The sequence below is a fragment of the Haemorhous mexicanus genome, chromosome 2 (genome assembly GCF_027477595.1).
Source record: "Haemorhous mexicanus isolate bHaeMex1 chromosome 2, bHaeMex1.pri, whole genome shotgun sequence".
Classification (NCBI taxonomy): domain Eukaryota; kingdom Metazoa; phylum Chordata; class Aves; order Passeriformes; family Fringillidae; genus Haemorhous; species Haemorhous mexicanus.
The window spans coordinates 17,905,938-17,931,316 of NC_082342.1; the positions used below are offsets into that span (position 1 = coordinate 17,905,938).

The 25,379-nt window shown below is 40.3% G+C and overlaps 1 long non-coding RNA gene across 1 annotated transcript in view; it reads right to left on the reverse strand.

Moving 5' to 3' along the window:
• Window positions 1-8,116: 8,116 nt before the first annotated feature.
• Window positions 8,117-25,379, reverse strand: part of LOC132322552 (uncharacterized) — a 110,931-nt gene continuing 93,668 nt past the window's right edge. The window contains exons 2-3 of the long non-coding RNA XR_009485128.1: window positions 22,260-22,381; window positions 8,117-8,248 (exon numbers count right to left, since the gene is read on the reverse strand). This is a non-coding gene — a long non-coding RNA (uncharacterized LOC132322552). The remainder of the gene's footprint in view (window positions 8,249-22,259; window positions 22,382-25,379) is intronic.

The window sequence follows — 25,379 nt, forward strand, 5'->3', positions numbered from 1 at the left end:
ATAAGAAATTATTTTCAGAACTTTTATAAAATATTTATTCTCATATAAAGATAGTAATAAAAGTGATATGCCTTTTTCCCCTGCCAAGATCAAACTACCTACCTTCTATAAAAAGGAGCAAGTTGCCCAGAGTGTGCCTCTTGAACACAGAAAAAAATTGTTTGCTGTTGAAATGTGAAAGTCTATTAAGTGCTTGGCTGTGATGGCTTTCTAATTAGCTTTTCCTAAGTTCTAAGGAAAAAAGAAAGCCGAGGTGGATCCCCAGCTTGCAAGACAGCTATTGGACTTCTACGCAACCAAGGGTCACCAGATGACTGTGCTTTGTTCCATCATCCAGACATTTTTCTGTTAAGGAGAAAAGGATTTCCAGGAGGAATCGAAGAGCAAAGCTAGAGAAGGTGAGTTGTTCTTTAATTAGTAAAAGCATTGCTACCTCTACTGAAGGTCAGCACTCCCCAGCAATGGACACAGGCAATTGCAGTAAATATGTGTGAGTACCAAGGAGGTGATTGAAGGGGTTGAGTGGGGATATTTAGACTGAGGGGGATGAATTTGGGCCAAAGAATCTTTGGAGCATGAACCAGAGCAGTGTGTGGCAAGTCAAATAAGTCAGTAGAAAGAGAAAAGTAACATGTTAACATGATCAACAGAAATGTGATACAGGGCCCTCTCTTACAGTGACTACTGTGGGTACTTCAAGCCTTGATAGAGAGGGGTTAGATCTAAATAATCATTTATGCTGGTATTTAACCGCAGATATGTGAGAAGCTCTGCTGACATTGCCAAGCCAATTTCAAAGAGAAGAACAGATTTAAGTGCTTTGCTGGATGAGGGCCAGAGGCAGCTGAAGTTAGCACTAAGACCACTTTGGAGAGTTCTTTTTATTTCTGAATTCTCAGAGCACCCAGACCTCTTCCTGGATAGTCTTGGGAAGGATTATCAAGGTAAAGCAGATTTAAAACATGCAGATTTAAAAATACCTGGAAGAGGCCTTGAGACATTAGCTGAACCCCTCTGCAGAGACAAGAGAGAATTTCCTTTAGCTCTTAAACAGAAATTTTTTATTAGGCTTTAAAACAGCTTTTGGGGCTATTTGTTGATTTAGAGACTATTTGTTAATTGAGACTTTTAAAACAAAATATCCAGACAAGTTTCTATTTCCCTTATTCAAATTACTTTATAATCTTCCTGATCTTTTTTTTTTTTCAGGTCAGAAAAAGGACTGTGTCCAAAAATATTTCCTCAGAAACTCTATTGTAATAATAAATGCTAGCCAGGTATACCATAGAGTCTTTTTTTTTTTTGGATGCCATCCCTTGTTTTTAAAAGCTATTTGAAATCAATTATCACACTGGGAAGGACTGTAAAGATGGGCTTCAATTCAACAGAATTGGCTTCTTTGTTTTCTAATCCCTGGAAGAGAAATTTTCTCCTTGGTTTTACAGAACTTTCTCCAGACTGTGCTATTTTCTTCCAGTTGCTTTAGACAATCAAGAAAATCCCACTCCAGACATGGCTGACTACAAAAGTTCTACTAAATTCACAGGAGTCTAGAAGTTTTTCCAGCAGAGTTGTTTCCTAACCCCTGGGTCAAACTAATAGAAAAGGACAAATTCCCAAACTTTAACGTGGTCTGAATTGTTATGGACAAATCCTTGAGAACCAAGGGCCCTTTCATCCATTCGGATTTGGAACAATGCACATTTCCAGCCTACTAACTTTTGCAACTTGAGGATATAATGCAGTGCCAGAACATCTTTTTACCACTCACACTTACTTGAAATTGTGTCAGGTCTTACTTGGTTGGAAGCAACGACTTTGCCTTTTTCGCTTCCATTTCTTAAAAAAATAGGCTTCCACAGGTTCTTACTGAAAATAAAGTATTCAATACAGACTTCACAAATCAATTTTGTTCATGACTTAAAGACAAACACAGTATCTGGAGGACTTTTTGAACACTGAAACGCAGCACTCTCTGCTTACTCCTGCACTTTACGAAGAGTTCAGGATATGCATTGTGCATATGCTCAAAGCAAACTCTTGCACAGAGAGAAATGTAGTACTCCTGTTCTCCAGCACAGATTTAGAATGTATCGAAGTCTATTCTCCAGCACTGCTTAGCTGCCACTTCAGGAATTCTTAGATAATTGACAATGATGATTAGAAAGAATAACATTATCTCATGTTGAGGGGAGGTACAAAATTCCAGCCTCAGCATTCCTGTGACATCTGTTTGAGAAAACAGGGACAACAGATGAAGATGGCTCTGGGAGCTTGCTCTGAATATCTGTATTCAGGGGAAAGGTTTTGGATTGGTTTATCTTTGTGTCAGGATGAAAAGCTGTATGATTAGGGTGTATTCTTACTGGGACACTATTTCTCATTGCTTGTTGCTGCAGTAAATGTTCAGCACCCCAACAGCAGCACAATTCATTTGCTCAAAGGGATGGAAGATGTTTTTTTTTTTCATTGATTGAATTTCCACAGGTGTCAAAAAAAAAAAAAAAAGGCTTTTTAGAAGCACTATTCAGTTTGTCAAGACATTAAAGATAGATAAATCTTCCTGCTACAATTGTATTAATGGGGTTTTACATTAGCAATTAAGTTCTATAAGAAAGAACTTGTTCTGGAAAGGTGTCCCTTTGGTACACAAAACATTGCATCCTGCCAAAGATCCTAGTTGCAGATACATTGAAACTCATATTCCTTCCTGACTTCTGAAGCTTGGCCATGATTTATCCCCAAGGGACTTGGCACATGCCAGTGTCTCTTATTGCCTTGCAAATTACAAAGTTTTCAACAAACATTCCCCTTTGAAATCTGTAAATAGAATACTATATAGACATTTGCTTTAACTAGTGTTTTAAAGGCTCCATTTTCAATTAATTTCTTGTGTTACTTGGTTAGTATTTTCACTGATTTTCCTTTAAAACTGTTCATTTGGAATATTTTGTTCCTCTGGAGATGAGCTTACACAACTTATCACTGGATCAGTGCTCCAAATGGGGTTCCTAAATGTATTCAGTCTCCAACATTTCCTTCCTCACAGAGCTTCTCTAGGCCTGAATCATTTCCATGTTTATTCTCTTTAAAAAATAAGAGAGTATTTTTTTTTTAATTATTAAGGTTTTGGTTGAGCACTGTGAGCAATGTGCTTAATACAGAGTTTGACATATTGCAATGATTTTTGTGAGGTGTTATGCCCTGCAGTGAAGCATCACCTTTAAAAACATTAAAAATCTTCCTAATTTTTACAAATTCAGAGCACTCCTGGATTCCAGCAGCTTTGGTAGGAATGTTGTGTCAGTCCTGGCCTTGCCTGCAGTCAGGAGGTTTTTTAGCACAGAGTTTGGGCCATACACTTAAGCAGTATGATCAAATCACGCTCTTTTTGAGCCTAGGTAAGGATTTCAGTTCCTCAGTTTAATGTACTCCAGTCTGAAACACTTGTCCTTAACAACTGTGAAAAAAAGGAAATGTTCATGAGAAAGTTGTGCTTTATGCTGGAGTTGAACTTGAAGTGATCTCCTGAGATATCTTTTATTTGTATGTTAAGCAGAATGCACATTTATGGTGCCGTATAAATAATAATAATAATGCTATCATCTCTCTGTATTCTGTTTATTGTAATCTGTTTATTCTGCAAAACTCAGCAACGAAAGTAAAAATAGCCTCACTATGTGTTTTCAGTGAAGATCCATAGCCATTTTTATTTCATACAGCTTGTTCTTCCTCAGTTATAAGGCACTTTATATTTAAAGCTATCAGAGGAAAACAAAACCAAAAAAATCTCATAAACAAATGTTCTGACATCATTAAGTAACTGAGCTCCATAAAAACATGTGGCCATATAATCCACTAATGTTCTTAAGTACTCCACCATCAAATCAGTGAAGAGTTCTACCTAAAAATCAGAGGTGGTTGATGGCCAAAGGAATTTTAAAAATTGAGTGGAACCATACAACTTGAGGAATTAGTCATGACACAAGGAATCTTTTACCTATAAATCAGTGTGAAACCATCTCAGTTTCAGTAAATAGCCACACTAGTTAGGGATTGATGGTCTATAGGGATCAACATTAAAAGGCAATAGCTACCACATTGTGGTATACAAGATATTAAAGCTATTTCCCGTACCCAACAGAGGAAATCAAGAAAGCATTCAGATATTAATGTCAGCCTCCATTTGTGAAATGAATAGGCTTGACCTCAGTACCCCCTCTTTTCCAGCAAAAACAAGAAGCTTCAAAAAGTGTCTCCTTATTTGTGACCTTGATACCACCAATTCAGTGAATGATTAACTTAGTACAGGAAGAGAAGGAGGACAAGAGCACTGGTAAAAGGAAGAAACACAAAGTTGTGCAAAACTTGCCCCTCATTACAACACCCTTTCCATGGATAAACAGTTTTTCAAGTTCTTAGGCTGCCAATCCTGCTCTTTTATCACCTGTAAATATAGTAATGGCATGTAAGAAAACCCTCCCTGTAATAATTCAGGGAGAAAACATGAACTGACACTCTGGGAATTAATCACAGCATTTTATATTACCCCAGTATGAAAGTCACCACCTCTAGATTCTTTCACACATCATACTTCCCTGTTTAAGCCATTCCCAGAGGATTTGCAACAGTTTCCTCCTTCCAAGTCTTGGAAATTGCTACAAATGAAGTAATCAGCATTGGAAACCCCCAACAGCACAGTTTTAAAAGCAAGAACTCTACACTGCTGCAGGAGCATGTAGTGTGGTTTAATGTTGACAGACACCAGCCTCTCACTGAGCAACACGTGCAAGAGCCAGGGGACACAAGTTTACTCTGGGAAGAGATGGGGATCACATGTTTTTAAATCTGGTCACACTGAAAATTGATCTCCTCCAAAATAAAACACAGCAAACTATGTTGCATTAACACCCCATTTGCATAGGGATCCTAAAGGCTGAATGCAAAGAGAGCTTAGCTGAAGGCATGACTTCCCCACTGCAAGCAGCCACCCCACGTAGCAACAATCATAATGACTCCAGGAAAATTAAATTGGTGCCCATCCTTGAGCAGCAAAGCCCTAAGGCACCTCTCAGGATGCCTCAGCTGTGGCATGGGGGCATGGAATGGCCTGAATGTGCATCTCTCAGGCTGATGGTCAGATGAGACGTTGGCTTATGCTGGGCTACATCTAAACAGAACCCCTGGCTAACCGTGCCTCAGAATGGCCCTTCTCAGCCCTAAAATCTTCTTTATTGGTCAACAGTGCTTCCGAGAACACCATCCAAGTGCTGAAACACAGTTTGTCCAGCATGGAAGATGTCTGGGCATCAGAGAGCAGTATGTGTGGTGCCCCACGAGCCAGTTCAAAGCCATCATGCCTAAATGCTGCCTAGTGGATGGCTCTAAAACCAGTTTGTATTTGCCTGGGACTAAGGGAGGTGCTGCTCCTCTCCTGCCACTGGAGGTGCTTTCCATCCAGCTGCCTCTCCAGGGTGATGGAAGAAGCTGAGTGCCACGTCCTTTTGGGGGGCAGCTTCTGTGTGGTCAGTCTCACACAGTGCTGGCCTTTCTCAGGTGCCACACATTTTGGGCAGGAAATGGGTTATCTGCACAAAGAGTTACACCTCACAAGCCTTTCTTGCATGTAATGCAATTGCTGACCTGCAGTGTCTTGTTTTTCCTCCCTTACTTTAATTTTGTTAGCTAAACATAGCAAGACCACATCCCCCCACATGACCAGGGGCTGCATACTGCATCTTGCAGCATCTATCCAAATTCAATACCTGCATCACTTCTGACAGCTTCTGCTGGAAGGACCTCTGACTTTGCAGCCTTTTTGTCCCATTTAAGACCTGTCAGTCCTTTGTTTCTGTCTACCCCTTCCTGGCCCTGGGTTGAAGTACATTGTTAAAAATTCCTTGCAGACCTACATTAGTATAAATTAAGAGGTAGAGAACATTATCCTGGGTACTATGTGAATTTTTATTCAAATAATTCTATTAGCCTAATTACCTTTTTCAGAAATTAAATGAATATTATTACACTTGATGTGCTACAAATTATAAAAGCAAAATTTCACTTATAAGGTTGCACAGTTCTCTAGCAATTAGCCATATTGCACCCAGAAAACCAAAATTAAACATATAAATTAAACCAGTGGGGGGGATAATAATGTTAGAAAGGGGGTATAGACTTTATGTGGTTTGTTCATTCTGAAGCTCCAACTAAAGATAGTTCTGACAGGAACAAGTCCGACAAGTGGGGTTAACAGGTTCCCCCACACTTTTCTAACTTGCAGTGTAAAAATCTTACTTGACAGAACAATTATGTGGACTACTTTCACTAGGGATAATAACATAATCCAAACAAGTAATTTCCTTGTGTGCTCCATGTATAGTCTTGCAATCTGTCCCTAATTTTTAGAACACATAGCTGTTATTGGCATTTTAATCAATAGGCACATTGTATCTGAACTCAGCATTCACACTTTTGTTATGATTCTCGAATGCCTGTGGTTGCATTCATGTGCAGCCACCTACACAAAAATATACAGCAATTTATAGACGCACCTTTTATTCCACAGACACTAATTATTGCAGCTGCCAAAATTTATAAGCATATAGAAATATTTCCAGGATTGCTAAAGCATTTAGGTGACAGCAGTACATTAAATAGCTTGGAGAGACTTGTGAATGCTACTGAATGGTCCCCAAAGTGTCTCGCACTCACAGAGTCTGCTACAATTTTTCTAGACCAGCTTCAACATAGGAGATGTCCTGTGTTCAAAATACACATTTGTTTTACCAAACTTAGAGCTATGCCAGTCCCTTAACTGAGGGACCCATGCTGTCCTTTGCTGTGCAAGTGCTCACTGTGATGATGTGGAGGAGCACTCCTCCTCTGCTCTCGGGCAGATCACAGTAGACAGGGATCAAGAGTGCTTACAGCATGCTCTGCTCTCTCCATCAAACGGCAATATTCTTTGAGGCCAAGCCTGGAGTGCTGCAATGGGTGGCTATAAACTCTTGAGGAGGGACAATTGTTTAGCCTGGAGAAGACTGAGGCAGGACCTCACCAATGTCTCTAAGTATCTGAAGGCAGGGTGTCAGGAAGATGGATCTGGTGGTGCCAAGCAATGGGACAAGAGGCAAAGGGCAGAAACTGACGCACAGGAGGTTCCACCTGAACATGAGGATGAGCTGTTTCACTGTGCAGGCGGCTGTGCACTGGAGCAGGTTGCCCAGAGAGGCTGTGGAGTCTCCCTCACTGGAGATACTCAGAAGATGTCTGGACACATTTCTGAGTAGTGCGCTCTAGGGAACACTGCTTGAGCAGTGAGGTTGGACTAGATGGCATTTGGGGATCCCTTCCAACATTAACCATTCTGTGATTTTGTGATAGGCAAGGAAAGAGGGGTGGTGGGGTAGCCCTGTGTTTTGGCTGGTTAGAGATGAGTCATGGTGGCCATAGGGCTAAATGTTTATGTGCAGGAATCAGAGGGAAGGCCAAAAGGGCAGAAATCAGGTTGGGAGTCTGTTACAGACCACCTACCCAGGATGAAGAGGTAGGCAAAATGTTCAATATGCAGCTGACACAGCTGGTGAGTCATCCGACTAGGGAAGGTATCCCACTGGACCTGCTGTGAATGGGGAAGGGCTGGTGCTTGGGGCCTCTCTTGGGCATAGCAATCACAATTCTGATTCTCAGAGAAGTAAGGAAAGGAGTTATCAACTACCTTGGATTTCTGAAGGGCAGCCTTTGGCCTCTCCAGAAAACTAGTTTGCAGAGTCCCTTGGGAAGAAGTCCTGAAGGGGGAAAGAGTCCAGGAAGCCAAGACACTCTTTAAGAGGAAAATCCTAAAGGCACAGGAGCAGGCTGCCCCCAAGTCCCAAATGGAAAGGCTGGCTAAACAGGAAGTTTTGTCTGGAACTCAGAAAAAAAAATTCACTTTAAAAGAAGGGACCCATGCGCTTTAAAAGAAAGGGCAGGGAACATGGGAGGTCTACAAAGATGTTATGACATTATACCAGGAGAAAATTAGAAGGATCAAATCCCAAGTAGAATTTAATCTGGCTAGTGTTGGAGAGGACAATTTAAAAAATTTCTGCAAATATATTAAAAACAAAAGGAGGACTAAGGATAATCACTGTCCTTTATTGGCTGCATGGGAAACATAGTGACAAGCTGAGGAACAGGCTGGTGTGCTTCATTACTCCTTTGCTTCAGTCTTAGTATTAAAGACCAGTTGTTCTTCAGGCCCCATGAGCTGGAAGAGAGGAAAGAGAGCAAAATGAAGACTCCTTAATCAAAAACTAAACAGTCAGCAACTTAATATGCCACTTAGGCATGCACAAGTCTATGAGACCAGGTGGCCTCCCCCCAAAAGTACTGATGGTGCTGGCTGAAAAGCCACTTTCTGTGGCTTTTTACCAGCAGTCCTGGCTAACTGGGGAGATCCCAACTCCCCAGAAGTTAGGAAATGTAGCATTTATCTACAAGAAGGAGTGGAAGGAAGATTTGGGGACCTGCAGGGTTGTCCACATGACCTCAGTGCTGGGGAAGATCATGAAGCAGATCATCCTGAGTGCCCTCACATACACGTACGGGACAACCAGGGGATCAGGCCCAGCCAGCACAGGTATATGAAAGGCAGGTGCTCCTTGACTGATCTGATCTCCTTTTATGACACGCTGATGGGTAAGGGAAAGGCTGTGGACGTTGTGTACCTGAGCTCCAGCAGAGCCTTTGGCACCAATTTGCGCACCATTCTCCTGGAGAAGCTGGCTGCTCAGGGCTTGGATGGGTGTGCACTTCTCTGGGTAAAAATTTGTCTGGCTGGGCTCAGAGAGGGGTGTGAATGTGCTGCCTTCAGCTGGCAGGCAGTTACAAGCAGTGTCCTCCAGGGATCAGTATTGGGGCCAGTCTTGTTTAATATCTTTATCAATGATCTGGTCTAGGGGATTGAGTGCACCCTCAGTCAACAGGCAGATGACACCCAGCTAGGTGGAAACGTTGATGTGCTGGAGGGCAGGAAGGCTTTGCAGAGGGATCTGGACAAGCTGGATCCATGGGTTGAGGCCAGTTGTATGAGGTGGAGCAAGGCCAGGTGCTGCATTCTGCACTTGGGTCACAACAACTCCAGGCAGGACTACAGGAGAAGGACCTGGGCATGGTGGTCAACAGCAGCTGAATGTGAGCCACTGTGTGCTCAGGTGGCCAAGAAGGCCAGAAGGCACCCTGACCTGTATCAAAAATAATGTGACCAGCAGGACCAGGGCAATGGAGCTGGTGAAGGGTCTGGAGCACAAATCTGATAGCAGCTAAGGGAGCTATGGCTATTTAGCCTGGAGAAAAGGACACTCAGGGAAGACCTTGTTGTTGTCTACAAGCACCAGAAAGGAGGTTGTGGTCAGGTGGGAGATTAGTCTTTTCTCCCAGGTAACAAGTGACAAGAGAAGAGGAAGCAGACCCAAGTTGCACCAGGGGAGATTTAGATTGGATATTAGAAAAACATCCTTTGCAGAAAGGGTTTCCAAACACTGGAACAGGCTGCCCAGGGAAGTGGTGGAGTCACCATGCCTATAAATATCTTAAAGATCTGCAGAAGTGGTGCTAGGGACATGGTTTAGAAGACTTGGTTAATGATTGTACTTTATGATCTGAAAGGTCTTTTTTAATCTAAAAGATTCAATAATTACAGACATTTTATTCAGTTCTTCCCTGAAAAAAGGGTAAAAATTCCTTTTTTTTTTTGCCTGTTTCATAGTGCTTTGAAGAGGAAGCAGATGACCGGCTTACCATGAAATGATCTGGAGTTTAGGTAGTTTTCTAGCAGAAGCCAGGTTATTTGCTTTGGCCTGAAATATACTGAATTGTTTGGAGGCTGACTGCATTAGGGAGCATCTGTCTCCTCATGGTGCTGCAATAGCATGTTGATATAGAAATGATTTGCCAGTTAGGAGAGATTTCAAGAGAGAGGCCTTTGATTCGTTTTCTCCTCACTCTTCTGTCTTTTAGCATGCCAGAGTTCTTTGTTTATTCCGGTTCTTATGTCACACACTCTCATTATTCTCTTTTCTCTTTGTTGGAGAGGCTATTCTAATATCCAAGAAGGATTTGATTTTTAGGGAATCTTTTACACATGAAGTTTATGTTGTATTTTTCTAGTCCCTACTAAATGGATGGAGTTTTGTATGTATTTGTAAATGCATCTGGAAGAAGAGGAACTCCTGATAAAATAAATGCAAGCACGTTTAAAATAGGTTAAGTATTTTTGCAGAATTATTTGGTGAAAGAGACAAAATTAGTTCTTTCCAGTGTAAAAACTGAGTGTAGGAAGGCAGAAAAAGGAAAAATAATTTAGAATTTCTTTTAAGTTTCTCTAAATGACATTAAATCCAAGATTACACAAAGTAATTGAAACAAATTGATCCAATCACTTTTACATTGCTTCTGTTTTCCAGCATAAGAAGGTATGCTTTTGCAGAAAAAAAAATAATCTTTCCTTTAGCCATACAGGTGTAAAGTCTTCCGGGCAAAAAGAAGTAAGATTAGTGAGTAAGACTGGCCTCAGTCAGGCCACAGGGCCTGTACAAGAGAAATGCTCAGGGAGCTCAGAATATGCCATCATTTCAAATCCCACTGAATCACTGTCATGACAAATATGAGCACTTGCAGCAACTGCTCTGACTGAGTTTAGTGTTTACTCAATGATGTTCTTCTGCCTCAGGAGTGTGCCAACAGGAAGAAGTGTGAGAAGATAATAAATTTGGCCTGAAAAAGGACTTTTTTAAAGCCAGGAGGAAGATGTTGAGTCTCATTAGTGTGGTGATTCCTGAAGTGCTGTGTAAAGGGAATGGCAATAGAGGTGTAATTTGGTTCTTACTACCCCAATTTGTCCATATCCTGAGTACATCGGTTTCCAAAAGAATTAATTTAGGCCTTTTCCCTTGTATTGGTGTACAAGGGAAATGATATAGTTGTTGTGTCTACAACAGTTTATCATCTACAACACTGTATTCTTCTACCCTCCACCTACCCAGTATCAGAGATGGTGATATATCCACTCACACCTATCAGTCCCTCTCTTCAGCAGTGACACACATTTCACCTTCACAGCAGCTGTAATACCTCCCTTGACTAATACCTCCCATCAGTGTCCTCCCATGCCTGCCTCATGAAATAAAAAAAAAGAAGAAAAGAAAATAGAAGGAACAAAACCAACAGCAGTAATGTGAAATCAGAGGGAGTGCAATTTTGCTAGAGTGTCACATCCATCCAGACAAAATGACCAGAAATGCTCAAATCGGCCCTACAATTTTCACTTTTCTGCAGTGTTTTATGCAGATGAAACTTGAAGACTTTTACAAATTTTTGCAAAGAATCCAGTACAATGCTGTGGTTTGATCTATGCATTGAAAAACATCAGTATGAATGTGCAAGGGTTTGTATTCCTCTCATTATTTGGAGAAGACCTCTTTAAAATCAGTCTGAAAACTATATATCCACTATATTTTTTATGATTGAAGCATTAATGGATTAGGTACCACTAGTTCAATACAGCAGGATTTCTGTGTTCCTCTAATGTTTTTGATTGGGTACAATGGAGAAAGAAAAACAGTTAATGAAGGGTGATTTTGTTCTGAAATCATTCAAGGGGATTCACCAAAACCATGAGTTCAAGTCATGTAATTAGTATTCAGCAGCCATTATAAGGAAATTAAGAGGGGCAAAATAATGCATACCATATATAGATGTTTCACAACACCTTGTCAGGTGTAAATCTTACCTTATATATAAAGGAGCTGTACCTTACATATAAAGGAAGATACAGAGCTTATATGATTTTCTGAGGCACTTTTTGTCAGGTGCAGATATTCCTGCCTTCTACTGTATTGCTTTAACCACTAGGCTGTGCTAAGTTAAAGATGATCATAGTCTACTGAGATTTAACTGTGCTTTTTCAATTTTTTTTTTTTTTTTAAATAAATAAGTGGAGGGTACATTAATGGACTTGTTGCCCAGGACAGCTAGAACTGAAAAAGGAATCAAGAGAGACTTTCAGAGTAAAGATAGAGGTGAAATGAAAATGAAAAATTTAAAACAAAAACCTTAGATAATCAAGATAGTTTAGATAATAAAGTTTTTAAAATATTGGGAGATTTGGGGAGAAGGGGAAGGTCTTCTAAAAGGTCATCTCTAGTGGATCCATCATGCAATGCTGGATTATTGTCCTTAGCTTGAAGCTGTGGGGGGAAGCCAGGCACACTGGGTGAGACTTGGAAATGCCTCTTGGGGTGTCGTGATGGCTTTTTTGGACCCATGAGAATCTGCATAATTTCTCAGAGTTTTTCAAACTAAGGAATGTGACCGAGCTACAAAGATCTACCAAGTTGGGCTGAAGATCCTGAGAAGAAAATACAAGGTATACAAAATATAAGGAACCCACAGGCACAATCTTGTTTTGAAAAGTGCCTTCACTACGCATTCTCCCTCAGGTGCTAATTTTAGGGAAGAGAGTTATGATATCCGATTGTATTGCATCTGTAATTTCAGAGCAAATTTTGTTTTTATAGGAATGAAATACAATGTCTTTGACATACCCATCTTTCTTTGCCAGTTTTTGGCATCAGTTTAGATTTGGACGGGAGTGAAGTGATTAAAAGCAGCAAGTGGTCTAATCATCCTTCTCTCAACCTTCTTAATACAATTCACTACTAAGACTACATTTGAAGATCATTTCATTATTTTTCAACACTGCTGAGAAGATGGCAGAAGCATAAGTTTGTCTGAAAGAACTAGAAGAGAGTAAAACACTGCCTGTAGCCTGAAAAAAAAGTTATTTTAAATGAATTTTTGAGTGTTTTCTCAATATATCGGTTCAAAGGACTTCTAAAATTAGTATCTCCAAAACAATGAAAATCCATATTATATGAATGATGGTACTCCTTTATTAGCTACTTATTGTTCCTGTAATTAACTGAGAGCAACTAATCACACTGATGCATCTTTTGAATAATTGACTGATTGAGGTAATGACTAGCTTTCAAATGTATTTGTCACTAATTTGTAATTCACCTAGGTAGAAATGTGTAGTAAAGTTGATGGCTGCTTGGAATCTGAAGGAAAAGAACAATCCTTGGCTCATGTCCGTGTCACACTGCTGTGATGAAGCAGCTTTTTGAGTGCTCCTTGAGGGAGTTTTGCCATTTTGTCATTAGTACACTCAACTCTTTTCCCTCACAGGAGATTGACTAAGGTGTGGTCAGCATCCTAAAAGGAGGAAGTTACTCCTCTGTTTATCTGGCATTTTATTTCTATGCTCTCTGAATTCCCCTCTGGTAAAAGATGCCAAGTTAACAGCCTGAAAAACTGGAATTTATGTTTGTCCAACAAGATGATGGGAAAAACAGCAGCTATCTGCTTTATTCTACAGTTGGCTTTAACCTGGAATATTTTGACAGCAGACTGGTAACTTTGCTAGCAAAACAGAGTTCCAAGGCAAAAAAAAAAAATCTTCCCAGGTTTTATCAAATAATTTTTGCCAGAAAAACCAGAGAGAAATGCAGCAAAATGAAATATTGCATATCAATATTGCTTAACTATCAGAGTTTGCTTTTTCATTTGATTAAAATGTTAGAAGAGGATGAGAAAAGAAAAAATAACTGGCATGAAAGATACAGAAGCATGTTCATGTTCAGGTGAAATTAGGGTGCTCACCAGCACTGAGTGTTCATAAGCCTCAATGTAACTAACCCAGAAAGACAACTCCTCCAGGAGGTGACTCAAATTTCAGGTGCCCCTGCAAAGGCATCTCTGCTTCCACTGATTGTTCAGCAGGCCCATGTAGACAGGCCAGCTAAATTAGACATGTTTCAGCTGTCTGAAATTCATTGGTGTGACCTCTAAAACCGTGTCACTCTGCTTAAATTAATTATTGTAGGCTAATAGAAAAAAAGGCGGGGGGAGCTGTCTCAGTGAAACTGAAAAAGTATCTCTGTTTAACTCTTCTTTTTTTGTGGGAGGGGAGGGGAGGGAAGAGGAGGGAAGGTGCTGGAAGGAAGTGGCAAAAGGAGAGAAAGGAGAGAAAGGAGAGAAAGGAGAGAAAGGAAAGAAAGGAAAAGAAAGAAAGAAAGAAAGAAAGAAAGAAAGAAAGAAAGAAAGAAAGAAAGAAAGAAAGAAAGAAAGAAAGAGAAAGAAAGAAAGAAAGAAAGAAAGAAAGAAAGAAAGAAAGAAAGAAAGAAAGAGAAAGAAAGAAAGAAAGAAAGAAAGAAAGAAAAAGAAAGAAAGAAAGAGAAAGAAAGAAAGAAAGAAAGAAAGAAAGAAAGAAAGAAAGAAAGAAAGAAAGAAAGAAAGAAAGAAAAGAAAGAAAGAAAGAAAAGAAAGAAAGAAAGGTACTTACAGCATAGTCCTAGTAACCCATTTTAATTTTAGCATGCAAAACATATTTTCCCCCCACACACATTTAGGTTGACCCCCCCGACTGTCTTACCAAAACCAAAACAGATGATGGCTGCAACATTTTCATCACCATTGGCCTACCATGAATATCTTCAGGCCATTAAACCCCATGGACTAAAGAATTTTTTATTGTTCAAATCATGCAATATGGAACTTCACTACAGGGCCAATCACTGTCTGGTGGGGAAAGGATCATAGATTTCAGATTTTCTCAACTCCAAGGTTAGAGAAAACTCTTCTGTGGGAACAGGGAAAGGAAAGTGGGATAAATATGGGGTTACTGTTAGTCTAGAAAGAAAACCAAGCATTAATCAGGAATAACTTAAGAGGTGGCTTCCTCATTTTGGGATATCACTCCAAATTCACATCAGAAACGCTACTTGAGAAATGTCTTCCAAAGCTGGATGAAGAAAAAAGGCAGTTACATCTGAGACACAGCTAATTCTCACCACTCCTCTGACTTGAATGGTATGACTGGGAACAACTAAGAGCTGACCTTGAAACAGTTTCCATATTTGCATGGAATGCTCTGATTTGGAACTGCAGATGCACAACTTGGCCAGATGTCAGGCTGGATGGTGTGAGTGTTGATTTGCTCTTCCCTGCCTGCAGTTACCAGGGTGGTTCCTGTGTGCAGTCTCAAGGCCATGGTCAGCACTTCAGCACGGCAGGGCTGCAGGCACAGGGGTCCTGATGAAGGCAAAAGCCCAAAATCTGACACAGAGCCCTGACCACCGCTGGCTGGTGGGACCTGCAGCCAAGAGACAGCACCTCTAACTACTCAATCACCCAGACAGGACATATTGAGCTCGGACTTTGTAGGGTCTAGGCTTTGTATGTCATTTGGCACTCCTCCAGGCAAGTGCAGTTTAGCCCTAACCACTCTTGTGCATTTTGCCCACCTTTGTAACACTGAGCTAGTACAACCCCTCTCAAGCCTGTGGTTCGAGCAGTCTGACCAGGTGTCAATTCAGTTTTCAAAATACAATATCCAACTTTAAAGGATCAGAGAAAAATAATAAAACCCCATCTGTCTAACCAGACACCAATCACTGTGTTATCTGAGTGCCTCACAAATAAAGCCTGTCATACAGAACATTTGTTTCCATTTATCTCAGGAATGGTGTTTGCATATCAGCCTTTATCTCGGGATTTTGCAAATTACCTAAGGGCATTTTAGCCAATGCACAGAGAACAAGGTGAGTAGTAATTGCAGTCATTCAGACCTCATGACACTTTTCACAACTGTCAAATAACAAAGTTAACTAATGAGATAGTCTGCATTTGTGAAAAGGTTCATAAAGAAAAAGGACTCTGTCTTCTCTTCCTACACTGACCATTCAGTTAATTGCCAAAAGGCTCCAGCTGACCATCACCGAAAGTCAATTCTGTGCATGTAAGAGTACCTAAAGCAAAAAAAGCCCAACCTGTCATGGAGACAATATATAAACTCACGAGAGAGTTTAAGACCATGGCTGTTGGTCTAACCCAAAGTAGGATTCAACAACAACAGACCATGCTCAGTCCTGTAACATCCCTGCACTCAGAGAAAACCAATACCACTTTTTCCTCCACATCTCTACATTGAAAATGGAAATTAGAACATTTGCTTTACTCTCTTTGACACTGTGAAGATTTTTTTAGAAATTGCTTTCAGAAACTTGATAGAAGACATTTTTGAATTTTAATTGATCAGAAGCACTTTTTTTTAGCTAACAGGACAAAAATAATGCAAAAGCAATAGGCGGCAGAAAAGGCTTGGATTAAAATCTTGGGTTAAAGCTACATAATCTGGATTAAAAGTACATAGGATGTAGACCACTGGGATGAGCCCTCGTGTGGAAGGTATTGCAGAAACACTTCCACTTCCAGGGAACAAGTTGCACTACTGCAGAAGATTTCAGTCCTTGCTCAAACACTGACCTTTTTTTGTCTCTCTCTGACTCAGTTGCATCCCAAGGGGCCAGAAGTCTAAGTGTTTTTTCAAGCAATTATACATGATTACATAGTGATGCAGAGTGCCATAAAATGAATGAGTGAAGACATTTGCAAAGAAGTGCTCTTAAAATACTTGTGATGGTGCACAATGGAACATTTTATCCACACTCAATCTCCATATTTCCTACATTTACATTATACATCATAGTTGTATTATAGGCAATACAATCTATTGCAGTATGCATTAATTAGCTTGGCTTTTCTTCTAAACAGAGGTCATATAATTAATTATTAAGCAGTCAAAGGAGTCAGAGAAGTCTTTTTATCATGTTCTGCTCCATAATCTTCATAGTGCAATATCTTCTGGGGAGGGTGCAAGGACCAGTCTTAGAGGAAGTCAATTGGCATATTACTATTCTCTAGAAGTTACCATCGAGTTAGCTCTGGCAGCTGTGAGCCAAGGCCTAAATTAAACAAGGCCTGTATCATCAGGGACTCTGAAGGTGTCCCATCTATTCAAAAGGGACAAGCTTCTATGATACTGATGACACTTTATATGGCAATACTGTTGAGCTCTGCAAAGCAAGGACAAAGGACTGGAGGTATCATCATGCAAAAGAGGTACATTACTTATCCTGTTGGCTTGGCTACTCACTGAAGTAGGAAGGATAAGAAAGGAGATTAATTTATATTGCCTGACCTACCTCGTATTAAGTGCACAGCCACATTTTCTTGTTTGTGGTAAATGCAAGGTAATATTTTCTTGCTTATAAATTTATATTCAATCATAACCAATGGAATCTTGTTTGTAACAATGCCCCAAATGCCTGCTCCTTAGAGGCATCCTCTTACCCCTTATGGTAAACTGCCAGGGGTTGAGACTCTTTCTGGGGATTCTTCTACACCCCAAAGATAAACACAGTTCAATACATTAGGAAAAAAAGTCTCACTACAGACAGAAAATTTATGTTTTGTTCAGAAAATAAACAAAACAAAAAATGGACAAATCAACAACTGATTCACAGTTTATGACTTGCTAAACATTTTGCTTCATACCCACAATCTGTTTACATGAATTGCTTTAGTGTAAAAGTCAGAAAGTTAATTGCTCAGTTTCAGGAACCTTAGATAAAAGCTGGTGCAGTAGCTATAATTCACTGCAGCCTACCAGAAGTCTGGAAATAAATAACTTTATACCAAAGTAATTCTACTGCTCTCTGATGCTTCACAAGGAGCAGAAGGGGTTTGAACCAAAAAGAGCTTGTTTTACCAAAGATAATGTTCCTGATTGTAATTTATTCCAATCAAAGCTCCCAAGTAGCATAATTTCTGAGCTCTTTATTTCTCTGAGTGTCCATTTCAAGAACATCGTAAAGCTTGCATCAGGGTTTTCAGAAAAAAGTGCCTGTGCTGGTCTGCTCCCCAGCCAGATTCAGCAGTGATATCTTTAAATGCCACCACCTCACTTCTGACAGTCTATATTTTTCTACATTCCACTAGAGTCCAGGAGCCTTTAAGATAATATCCAGAAGTGATTACATCATGTCCTTCCTTTTGCTTCCCATAAAGTGAAATGTCATCTCTATAAACCTCTACTCCCTTTTAGGCCCTCTGGGCAGCATCTCACTCACTTCCCTTCAAATCAAGGATCTGCAGAAGCAGTAACTCCCCAACAGCCCTCTGCCCTTTGTCAGCTGCTGCTGCCAAGCTGGACAAGGGCTTTGTGGAAGCTGCAGGATACATCCCACAAAAGCTGTATTGATGCATGAGGCAGCGTGGAGATAGAGCCCAAGCCCAAGCAAGCTTTCTGCCCTCTCTGTTGCATGGTTAGGACCTTTTCTTTTTCCTCTGCCCAAGAACAGCCTTTCATGGGGACCTGTGGGATTGCTGACTGTACAGGGTGGCTTCCAGCTTCCACAGCAGCCCCCCCTTGAAGCACATGCTTATCACAAAGCAAAGGCCCAAGGGCCTCTCTGTACCTGCAAGAGCTGGTAGAGGGGCCTTGGATTACCACGTTACAAAGATGTCACTCATACCCTCTTTGCCTTTGTAGCATGTTTGAATGGATCTAGACAATTGAGTTGTAACCTTGAGCTTGTGCACTTTTGTCCCTTGACAAATCATAGTCACCTCTGCCCTGGTTCAATGTGATGTGCAATGACTGTATTGCAGACCTTAAAATAACAGTCTAGGCTGGTTCATGAATGCCTGTTATGGATATTGAACTCAGAAAATAGGTAACTCTCACTTGTACTTGGCCTTTCTCTGAGGCTTCTTTGCTTTGACAGACACGCTTCCAATACCTATTGTCTTGTGTGTTTGTAGTACAGAAAGTAGCCATAACTGATTTACCTTTTCTCTAGCATTCACTGCTTTCTATACTGCCGTCCTGCCCCTTATTCATCTTTTCTTCTGAATGAACAAAGACGTTTGTTAAAAAACAAAGAACAAGATTACCGCTGAAAACTACTGTGAATCTTCCCTTCGCTGCACAGCCTCCACCTGTAAACCTTTCCTCAGCTATCTACCTCCCATTTGAAGAAAAGTTTCTAGCCTGGCCATTTTCCTTTCTCTTCCCCAGCGTCAGCTCTCCAGGAGCACAGAGCCACATTTCCAGCACTTCATCTTTGCAGCAACATCCTACACCAGCGTTCTCCCTCTTTTGATTGCCTTGGGCCAAGAGGGATCCACAAAGAGCAAGCAGCATTGTAACAAATAATTGTTCATTAAATTCTTTCATCTTTTAAATGAATGCACTTTGACAACCAAAAACCCTGAAAAATGTCCATACCAAGCCACCAGCAAGGTCTGGCAAGCCCCACCCAAAATTGTAAACTGACTATGAGGCCACAGGTTTAAGGAGCCGCGTGTCATTGAGACTCTCACAATGCACGTGATCCTTCCTTCTTGAGAAAAAGAGATCTTTTTCTTGGCCTTCTCTGAAGATGCAAGATTATCAAGCCGGAAGTGAAGAGGCTTAAGATATAGAGAGGGTTATAATTATGGAATTAGTACCATCACAGATGCCTCCAAGAGCAATTGTACTTAAGAAAAAAGTCACTTAGTGTGCATATGAATCCTTGCTAACTAAAGAATATAATTCACTAGGTACCAACTGACTGTCAATGACAACTGTCTGCTTGTTCTCAATTTTTGTTTATTTCTTCTAACTCAGAAAAATAAATCTTGGTTTGACCCTAATGCATGACTCAGTATTCAGTACAAAAAGCAAGTTAGTAGCAGCAGTTGCCTCAGCTGGGAAGTACTCTCTCTATCTCACCCCTTTTGTAGCAGTAACTACTTGGTGTGGTGAAGATAAGAGAAATGCTATTCAAGAGTTCAAATTCTCCCAGTGAAACTAAAAATTAGTGCCGAAAACAGCCCCAAATTGAAGGCCAGATGTCAAAAAGTCTCCTTCAAACCATATGAGGGGGTAGAAAAGAAGCAGAGGAAATGAGAGATAAGAGGATGACCTGTTCTTTCTGTATTTTTTCACGGAATGATTCCAATAAACCTAAAGCTTTCTTTTTTTGAAAGTAAATAAAAAGTTACTTCAATGAAGGCCATTCCCTACAGCCACAGGATTCATTCTTTTTAAAAAAAAATTAAAAGTTACATCTTCCTTTTGCTAGCCTCTAAAGGTAAAGGAAATTAAAGTTACAGGGATTAAGCCTGCTGTGACATCTAGGCATTCATTCATTCATCTCCTGGCTGAACTTCAATCATTCTACAGGGCACGGCCCAGCGTGAAATTGTGAGCCCATCTGAGAAAGGGACAAAGTGCTCTCCCAACTTATTTCCTGTGGGCTAGAAAGGGCATCATCACTGCTCATGGTGACCAGAGCTGTAAATGTTAAAACCTGAGGGTGTTGGTGAAGATTATGTTGCTCACAACTTGAATGCCTTGGTGTTTGCTGAGCAGCTGAGGTTTAGCAGCACCATCCCAATGATCTCATGGGACTCACACATACATCCACTTTGAGAGCACTGCTCATGTTAAAAAATTGTAATGTTAAGAGAGGAGTGGAGATGGGATGTAAAGGTTCTTGGCACTACAAGAGGATTTCAGCTTCCCAGCAGCAGCACTGGTTCTGCAGGGATCTTCACTCTGGAAGAGAGATAACTGCCTAATATGGGTTTCAGCATCAATCTGAATAAGCATTCAACTAAGGAAGGGATATTTATGTCACTGCATCTCCTGAAGGGTGAAAAACCTTCATGGGTTTAAAATTGGCTTAGTTAGTGTTGGAAATCTGTCTGCTCTAATGTGTTCCTCAGGTAAATGTGCCTTCTCTTGGTTTAGTGTAACTGCTTAGTCACATGTGTATGTGTGTATGTGTATGTTTATGCATATATAACTAAAGTAACTTGCACTTATACAGAAATAACATATCCTTGGGCCTCACGGAAACTTAAAACCTTTCTATTGGTTGAGAGAAAATAAGCAAGGAATCAACAGGGCACAACTTTACACTTATGCAATCTTCTGTACTTTCAAACCTTTAAACTACATCTTTATTGGCAATACACTTTGAAATTTCTGAAATCCATTTATAGATGGAAAAATTCTTGAGGAGTTTTCTTATTTTCATTTGATCCACAGTACTGCACACAAAAAGAGAACATGCAGAAATATTTCTTTGAGAACAAGGAGTTGCTTCAGGCTGTGCACTCAAGAGAACCACAGCTGAGGCAGGTTTTGATTTGTCATTCTTTTCTGGCAATGTGTTTCCTGCTTGACGTATCTTTATCATGGGAAAGTAATGTGCAGAAAGATTCCTACAACACCCCTCATTCTAGGTGACTTGGAGATCACAATATATTTTAAGACTCTTCTCAACACTAGGTGGTACCTATATTCCTTACAGGTTTGTGGTACCTATATTCCTTACAGGTTTTGAGAGTATTCCTTCCACTAGTTGTGGTGGTGGTGGTTAGTGGTTTTCTTTATTTGTGGTTAATATGATTACTCTTTATCTGAGGTTAGAGGAAAACAATTTTTTCCCCTGTTGATTTTGGTTTGGGGTGGTTTTTTTGGGTTTTTTGGGGGTTTTTTTTGGTTGTTTTTTTTGGGGGGGAGGGGTTCTTTTGTTTTTTGGGGGAGGGGTTTGTGGGGTTTCTTTCTTTTTTTTTTTTTTTTTTTTTTTGCTGATTGGTTGGGGTTTTTTTTTTGTTTTTTGGCACCTTCACCCAACCTCAATTTGAAAAGTACCCTCAGCCTCCTATTTTAAAGGAACTGTGGTCTTCATGTCAGGAAAGTAATTTTCTTCTTCCCACAAATAAAATTCCCAAATTTCACCTCATTGTAACCCATTGCAAGAATGGAAAAGAATCTCTCTGTTCTGCAGGGAAAATTTAAGTAAATGCCAAATGCCTGCCTTGTTGGACACGAGCCAGCCCAGGACTGAAGTGTGATTATTGCAGTTAAGTTTCTGAAAAAGTACCATAGTTAAAATTTTAAAAAGAACACAGTAAAATCTTAGATTAGTTGTTTTTTGGGAAAAACACGCTTGTGAAACAGAGTGTTGATGAAACTGCAGGGTAATTCTGTGGGAAAGACACTAGGAGTTTCCTTAGTCCAAACACCGGCTGAAAGTAGAGTTAGTCAAGAATTCAGATCAAGCTTATCAGGGCTGTATCCATTTAACCTCCTTCAACCAGCTCCACCCTCTGACTGTTCTCACTGGGAAACATTTTTGCTTCTATCCAGCCTGATAGCCATCACCTTTCACTAACTCATCTGTCCATTCAGCAATGGGTCCACATTTTTCTTCTTCACCCTTTTACTGTTAAGTAGCACGGAAGCTTCTATTGTTTTCCTTGATATCCCCTCACAAGCATCAACTCCAGCTGAGCACTGCTTTTCTAACACTGCTTACCTGCCCAGACAGTTTCTAAATCCTTCCTTCAAGCCCTTTCTTGCTGTCCACCTTCTGAGTTCGGCCTTTTGCATGGCCCAGTCATCTCCTGGCATGCCTGAGCCTGGTTTCCCTCGTTGTGCCTGAGAGGAGACAGGGCAGCAGTCAGGGAAAGGGGAAGGGGTCAGGGGGAAGGAATGGATTGGACAAGAAATCAGGAACAGCAAAAAGCAAAGTTCCTCTATGCAGAAAGAAATTCTCTGTGTTTGATATTCTGGGTATCTGACTTCATACTCTGGAGCCTGATTTCCTGAAATGCTGAGTATTCCAGCTGCAACTGAGCTCAATAGGACCTGAACTCAGCGTTAAACAGATAAAGCTGAGCACTCTGGAAAAATCCGGCCATAGGTGCCTCAGACTGAAAAAAAGAGAATTTTGTCTGTGAATCTGTAAAATAAGGCTAATAATATCTCTCAATCTCACAAGGGTCTTGTATAAATAAATGAATTCATTGCAAAGCGCTCAGATACCAAATGAGGGATGAGCTCAATAGAAAAGCCCAGGAGGCAACTGAAAAGTCTGTCTTTAGAGAAGGGTTTGAATAGTGTGCAGCAAATAAGGCTTGAGTCCTCTCATCTGTGTAATATGGAGTAAACAAGACACTGAGTAACTGCTGATTAAGTGAGCAGCATCCATCTTGCATGATGAATGAGGTATGGTCCTTTGGAAAAAAACCTATATGCAACTGTGTCATTGAAAACTGTGCCATGATACATAGATGCAGTGGAGTGGACATTTATCTCCTGATGATCATTGTAATTCTGACACTTCCTGATTTTTTGGTAAACTGACTGCAATCTTAAACTGGTTTTTTTTTAACATAATTTCTGCACACACTTGCATTTATGTTTACTTAAAATATTGTGGTTTAATACAGCTTTGAACTGGTCTATTTTTGGCATACAGACTTATTCTAATAATTTTGATAAATCAAGGAATACTGTCACAGTTTACAATTTCTATTTGTTGCACTAGTTCCTCCTAGCTTACATGAATGCTTCTAACCTATCAGTGATTGAAAATTAGCTTCTTCTGGTGTTTAGCAGTTTCCATATTTAATCCATTACATCAATAATTTCATTACAAATGTATGTGTTAAGTGTGTATCTGTCATAAAACAGGCAACCCCATTACTTAGGGAGGCTGTGTTCGTGTCTGCATACACAGAAAAATCCTGGGTGATGTGTTTGTCATAAACACTTGTAATGAGAAAGGAAAATTGGGTTGTGGGTTGCTGGAAGGAGTTTAAATAAATTGCTTTATTGCTAAAGAAAATTTCAAAAATAGGATGCTTTATAAAGCAAGGTGCACTATGATCTCAGAAAGGAGTTTTGCTTCCTTTAAGCCCAAAGAATTTTCTTTTTACTTCCATTTCAGTTTGGTCAGGCAGCTGCATTCAAAATGTGTCCTACTATAGAAACAGAGTAATTTTTGGGTTACTTGCAGTCTGGCTAGGCTTAATATTAGCTCTTGTTTGAAATGGCACTGTACAATCCTTGTACAACTCTCTGTTAAAAGACAACCCACTGCAGGGGTTGTCTTTTACCCATCAGCTCTTGGGGCAGCTGCTCTAAGAACTTTAGCCAGTTTGCAGTAAGACTTTTTACCCATTCTTATTCATAGCTGCCAAAATTAAATGGTCTTTGTTCTGTCTACCACTTGGGAGCAAGGCAAGCACACTGCCAAACCAGCAGGAGAGCACCCTGCTGCACCTGGAAGCTAGCATCAGGCTCCACCAAAAACCTTCCAGAAAGAATTCAAAAACCAAACCCTAGTGTCTGCTGCTGCTAATTATCACATCATTAAAGCAAATGGGTTTCTACAACCAAAAGCAAAAGCATCTTTACAAGAAGGTAGAATGTCTGAAGGCACAAATAAGTGTAATCTACAAGAAGGGCATTAAAGTTCATACCTGGTCAAGTCTAGCATGAACAAGAGCAGATGGTATGTTAGCACCAGAAACAGCAGCAATATTTTGGGATTAACCTGGCTTTTCTGTAACCAACAACATGCAGGGATTATCAGCTTTCAATATTTTCTTTTCCTCCCTATGCTTTAGTGTCATACAATTTCACAGAAGCTGCATATGATAGACAATGCTGCTGTTCCTTCTTTGCATTTCATACTGGAATGTTATTGGAATATTCAAGAAAGAGCTGAAATGGCTGTCACCCTAGGACAGGCTTAAGCTTTCCACACCATCCTTGTCATCAGACCAAGAACTTCTGCAGGCACATGGGGGAAAGAAGCATTACATTGATGGGGGAGCAGTATATGAATATTTTGGTGTCCTGTAACTTTTGTTCCTTGGGAGGTTTTAAGGATCCTGCTACGCATTTACTGTCAGATTGAAGTCCTGCTGCTGAAGGGGTCTCTACTCTCTCATTGTCCACTCTGTCACCTCCTGAAAGCTGCTGTCCCTGTAGCTGAGGTGACTGGCTGGCTTTTGAGCCACCTCTTGACCATGACATTAAGCAGGGCTGTATGTTGCCATGAACCAAAGCAGATTAAAATCTCCTTTAACAAGCCTGGCAGTTAGCTGCAGGATTTAGGAGAAGCCCCACAGTCCATATTGCAGGGACAGACGTTTCTCAGAAAAGGGCACGGCAGAAGCTAGAGAGGGAAACTGCCTGCTACAGTTCAATCTGCTTCTGAATGCACACCAAAGTCTTCAATGGCATATGATGGAAACATGAAAAATAGATGAGGAACTTACACAGAATAATAAGATTCATGTGATAACCCAAGACTAATATAACCTAACCTACAAGATCCCATCCCTCTCAAGAATTATGTCACTTTTCCCAGTGACACAAATCACATAAGAAATCATTGCTTTTGTGAACAAGGAAATGTCATTTAAATCTAAGCATTTAGCCTGTTAAGGGGAGCTTCCTAGGGACTGGTAGAAATTAAAACCAGGGTAAAAGCATTGAAGGATTTTGTTTTCATTAAAACTACAATTGATACTGATAGTATAAATATTCATTTCCAATTTAAAAAATAGAAATTTAAACAACAAACAGGACACAAAACTAGGAAGTTAACCAACCCCAGATAACATCTTTACTCATTCCCTTG